This window comes from Micromys minutus (assembly GCF_963924665.1).
Source record: "Micromys minutus genome assembly, chromosome: X".
NCBI lineage: Eukaryota > Metazoa > Chordata > Mammalia > Rodentia > Muridae > Micromys > Micromys minutus.
The window spans coordinates 59515161-59520639 of NC_137970.1; the positions used below are offsets into that span (position 1 = coordinate 59515161).

General features: G+C 38.7%; 1 pseudogene across 1 annotated transcript; it reads left to right on the top strand.

Moving 5' to 3' along the window:
- Positions 1 to 1517: 1517 nt before the first annotated feature.
- Positions 1518 to 2437, top strand: LOC308415395 (spliceosome-associated protein CWC15 homolog; annotated as a pseudogene). The gene is made up of 2 exons: positions 1518 to 1718; positions 1950 to 2437. The product of its transcript is annotated as a spliceosome-associated protein CWC15 homolog (transcript).
- Positions 2438 to 5479: the final 3042 nt, after the last annotated feature.

The following is a 5479-nucleotide window of genomic DNA, read 5'->3' on the forward strand; positions in this document are numbered from 1 at the left end:
CAACAGACATTTATTTGTTAAGGATGCTTAGAAGTATAGATGAAACCATGAGCAAATGTGGTCTCAAGGAAAAGAATCATTTGGTGATTCCTGGAAAGCTGTTGTGGTTTTGTGGATTTTTTTCATCCTATGTTCTTATATGATACAGGGAAATATATCTGGAATTCTGGCAGGTTATTTATAACCTAATTGATATCATTCATTAAGCTCTACCTTTGAAACATGAAATTCTCCCAAAAGCTCTACGACAAATTACAATTACCTAAGAGGATACGATTTCCACATGTGAATTGAGAGCCAAGAAAGCCAAAATGTCTACTGTCCAGCCTTTCTCTTAATCATATTATGTTTTTAATCATCTGGTGAATTGAATGGACTTAGTGTAATGTATCCTACTTCATGCAATATGGTTCCAAAATTATAATCAAACTAAGTAGTAAAGTTATAGCTTGATGAAGAAGTGCTTATTTCATTACAGTAAATAGAAAAGTGTTCAACACACAAATGAATTCAGATTGTGTGTATAAATAGATGCATGTTTTAGATCTTTTACTCTGTGCTAAATTTGTGTAATTTATCTATCTGCAATCTCATGGAATCATTAATATGTAACCATATCCACATAAATTATAAAAATCTAAGTTCTGGCCAGTCGTGTACTAGTATACCATTGTACCTTCCTTTATGGTAAGAAGAGTCAGGAGTTTTAAAATAAACTTGAGAAACTTTAAAAAAAATATGAATGCTTATTTACATATTCCAATCAATGCAATAGAATTAAGAAAATAAAAGCAACATTACTGGACAGTTAAAAGTCTCTAGAGATACAAATATGGTGGCATCCACTTTTACTTACAACACTCTGGAGACAGTGTCAGGTAAATCGCTATGAGTTCAAAGCCAACTTGGTCCATGGCATTCAAAGCTATGCAATGAGAACTAGTCTCAAAAATAAGACTGTGATGAACTTTCAGTAAAGTTCTAATTTTCTTCTTCTCATGAACTCTATGAATATTTATTAAAATAATAATTAATCATTACTAAACAATACTCTGTATTTTCACAGTAATTAATCACAGATATAAACTATTAAATTTTACATTCTGATTATCTGGGGTAGAGCTGATGTAATTTTAATCAGTAATACACAAATTCACTAGGTTAGTTAAAAAATGAAATTTTATTTTGAAATTCATGGGATATTTTATCAGGCTTTTATAATGAGTAATATTTCAAGAAGCTTATTTAAATACTTATGGTATAAATTATTTTCCAAGGTTCAATGCTGTTTAAATTTTGGATATGGGGCTGAAGAGATGGCTCAGTGGTTAAGAGCACTGAATGCTCTTCTAGAGGTCCTGAGTTCAATTCCCAGCAAGCACATGGTGGCTCACAACCATGAATAATGAGATCTGATGCCCTCTTCTCATGTGTCTGAAGACATCTACAGTGTACTTGCAATAATTCGTAAGTGAGCTTCCCAAGGTGCTGCGTCAGATCTCTGCCAGAAGTAAAAGATGACAACAGCAGTCAGGCCAACTTTTGAACCTCCAAGAGGTGGGAGAGGAAAAGGAGAAGAGGATTTGAGCTAGCTCTCCAAGTAGTATTCACACAGAGACCTTCCCTCTCTTACAAAAAGCAAGTACAGACAAACCACACAGGATGCCCCTGAAGAGGTACACAATCATGACTTAAGGAGAGAGTTGGAAGAGAGAGAGAGAGAGAGAGAGAGAGAGAGAGAGAGAGAGAGAGAGAGAGAGAGAGAGAGAGGGAGGGAGGGAGGGAGGGAGGGAGGGAGGGAGGGAGGGAGGGAGGGAGGGAGGGAGGGGAGGGGAGGGGAGGGGAGGGGAGGGGAGGGGAGGGGAGGGGAGGGGAGGGGAGGGGAGGGGAGAGGAGAGGAGAGGAGAGGAGAGGAGAGGAGAGGAGAAGAGAGAGAGGGAGAGGGAGAGAGAGCTGCTGCAAGGGAAAAAAAACTTAGGGACTGTCCAACAGGAGAACATACAACTTCCTCTTCAGTGTCAAAGAAACCCCGCTTAGACCAGATTCCTGCTGCCAACCTTGATGCTGAGGACCCTCTCACAGATGAGGAAGGTGAGGATTTTGAAGAGAAGAGCAATGATGATGATACTGCAGCTCTTCTTGCAGAGCTAGAGAAGATTAATAAGGAAATAGCTGAAGAGCAGTCCAGGAAGGAACAAGAACAAAAAGCAGAGGAAGAGAAAATTCACATGAAAACCATTCTGAGTGGAAAACCTCTCCTAAATCTCGTTAGTCATTCCAGCCTCAGGAGAACTTCAATGTTAAAAGAAGGCGGGACGATGGTGTTTTGGAGAACTGTGGAAAGGGTACAGATGATCAGAGGAAAAACAAAAGATTTGTAAACGATACACTGCGATCTGAATTTCACAAAAAGTTCATGGAGAAATATATTAAGTAGTACAGTTTTATGTGCTTAATTAAAGACTAAACTGTTAAGAAAAAAATAAAAAATGCTTTCAAAAAATATCAAATATTCCACTCCTCATCTATTTAAATTTTGGATAGGATACTATTTTCTAAATGATACTATTGAGGTGTGATAATAGTGGGTGTGTTTCAATTATGCAAATATTTGATTATTATTAACTTAAACTCATTGGTATGTATGTACAGAGTTAATATATTTTTCTTACTCAATTGTAAGAATAAAAACATCTTTTATGTTTGAACTCACTAAACACATGGATCTTCACAGCAGCTAGCCTGGCAGCTATAGAAATACAATTATGCAAATTAGATATGTGTTCCCTGAAGAGTCCTAATAGGATGATTGACCTATATAAAGTCTAATTTGTTCTCATACTTTCTCTTTATTGTTTTCAAGCTGCACAAGAAATTAAAACATGTTAGATTATGTTGCTCCCCAATTATATATCAAAGGTGCTCTGTCATTCTATGTCAAAAACAATCACCCACTTTTAAACACTATTTTCTATAATACTGTAACAATGGCCTGGACTATAGAACAGTATCAAATCATTCAGACACAAAAATATCTTTTGTTTTTACACAAACACATTCCTTACAACATGATACCAATGAGTTTAAATATGTGTCTTTCAGACATCAGAAATTCATTGAGTTATAATGCTTTCTAGTGTTTCAATTCTTTATATACAATGCCTTCATTTTTTTATTGGTTATTTTATTCATTTTGCATTTCAAATTTTATCTCCTTTCCAGTTTACTTTCTGCAAGCCCCCTATTCCATGCCCCCTACCTGTTTCTAGGAAGGTGCTCTTTCACTCACCACCCTAACATTTCCCTATACTGAGGCATTGAGCCTTCACAGGACCAAGGGCCTCCCCTCCCATTCATTCCAAATAAGGCAATCAGAGAGAGCCTGTAGAGACCATATCCAGAGGTTAGACAATAGCCTGATTGAGGAATAGGGCTATCCACCCATCTCAAAAATATTAAGCCAGAATTGCTCATGTCTAAAGGAAATACAGCAACAAAGAGTGGATCAGAGACTGACTGAAGGAAGAACCATCCAGAGACTGTCACACCTGAAGATCCATACAGACACCAAACCAAGACACTATTGCTAATGCCAAGAAGTGCTTGCTGAGAGAAACCTGATATACCTGTCTCCTAAAAGTCTCTGCCAGAGCCTTACCTAGACAGATGTGGTTGCTTGCATCAAACTATGGGTCTGAGCGCTGGAAACCCAATGGAGTAGTTAGGAGAAGGACCGAGGAGGCTGAAGGGGTTTGCAACCCATTAGGAGGAAAAACAATATCATCTAACCAGATCCTTCAGAACTGCCAAGGACTAAACCACCAACCAAAGAGGAACCCATGGCTCCATGTACAAATGCCTCCCTTTTAAATTAAATATACTCTTCTCTCATACAATGCATCCTGATGAAAATTTTTCTTCCCTATACTCTTTCCAGATTCCCCTATCTTTTCTCCCACAGATCCACTCCTGCTTTATTTCTCTTCAGAAAGTAGCAGGGCTCCAAAAAGAATACACACACATAGAACCAAACAAGGTGCAATAAACCAAGACAAAACACCTCATAATGAGGCTATACAAGGAAAGCCTGAAATGGGGAGTCTCAAGACCAGGAAAAGAATGAGGCACATCCACTTCCAATGTTAGGAGTCCAACAGAAACACCAAGGTACCACTTACGCCATATATACATAGAACCTATGCAGGCTCTCTGATTGTAATTTCAGTCTCTGTCAGACCATGCGATCCCTAATTACACTGATTTAGTAGGCCAAGTTCTCCTGTTGTTGCTCATCCCCTACAATCTTTCTTCTCCATCTTTTTTAGGTCCCTTGACTTTCAAGGTGAGAGACCCAATGGATACCTCTGTTTAGCCTCTCTCTCTCTTCTTAATGCCTGACTGTGAGTCCCTATGCCTCCTCTCCTCTGCTGCAAGGGAGTGAATAGCCTCTAATGATGACTGGACAAAGCACCAATCTATGAGTATAACAGTGGCCAGTCATGTTTGGTTCTGTCCTAGATCTTTGGACTACATAGTCTCTGATTCCTTTTCATCCAGGCAGGGTAGGGCAGGGCTTCTTTGTTCAGTAATGGGCCTCAAGTAAAACTAGCCATTGGTGGGTCACTCCCATTAGCTCTGTACCATAATTTCCCCAGCACATCTTGTAGGTAGGACAGAAGTGGCAAGAACTTTGAAACGTTAAACTAGAAAAGTAACTGAGTTTTGAGAGCTCAGTGAGATGATCTGGAGGAGCTTGGAAGATAAGAATACTGAGAGCAGTACGATGATGGAGGCCTATCTCTCAAAGTTTCAGAAGGAAGTTAAAAGACTCTACAGATGATTTTTTTTATTTTTTTATTTTTGGATTAAGATTCAGCTGTTCTGGTAAGCTGCGCTTGAACAGTCAGCTGTGCTTATATCAGTACCATGAACAATTTCTGGAACAAATAATGCTGGATAGCCACAGCAGAAAATTAGTGGTGAATAAAAGAAGACTTGTATCAAATGGAGATAAAGTCTTCTGGAAGTGTTTCATCAGGGTCAGCATTCAAAAGCTGTGTTCCAGAAGCAGCCGAGATTATACCTTGTACTGGTCAACAATTTGGTAGTGTAAGACTCACACAAGTGGGTACTGTTTCTTTGCTTTGTTTGTTTTGTTTTCTATTGTTTTATTTTATACTGGTTCTTGATGAATTTTGCAGCATGTACCCGAATCATTCTCCCCTCATACCCACCTTCTGCCCTTGCAACCTTCTTTCCAAAAGGAAAAAAAAAAATCTTGTTGTGGAAGCTAAAGTGTATCACAGTGTGTCCCACAGTATAGCCTTTTGTCCACACTTCTATGTATCATTGAGACCCTGCAGAATTTAATTTGTAGGACTGACCCCTTCACATACACACACACACACACACACTAACAGTTCATCAGTGGGAGAGCTGCTGGAATGGGCTAACTAAAAGCTTAGAAAGTATCTGAACC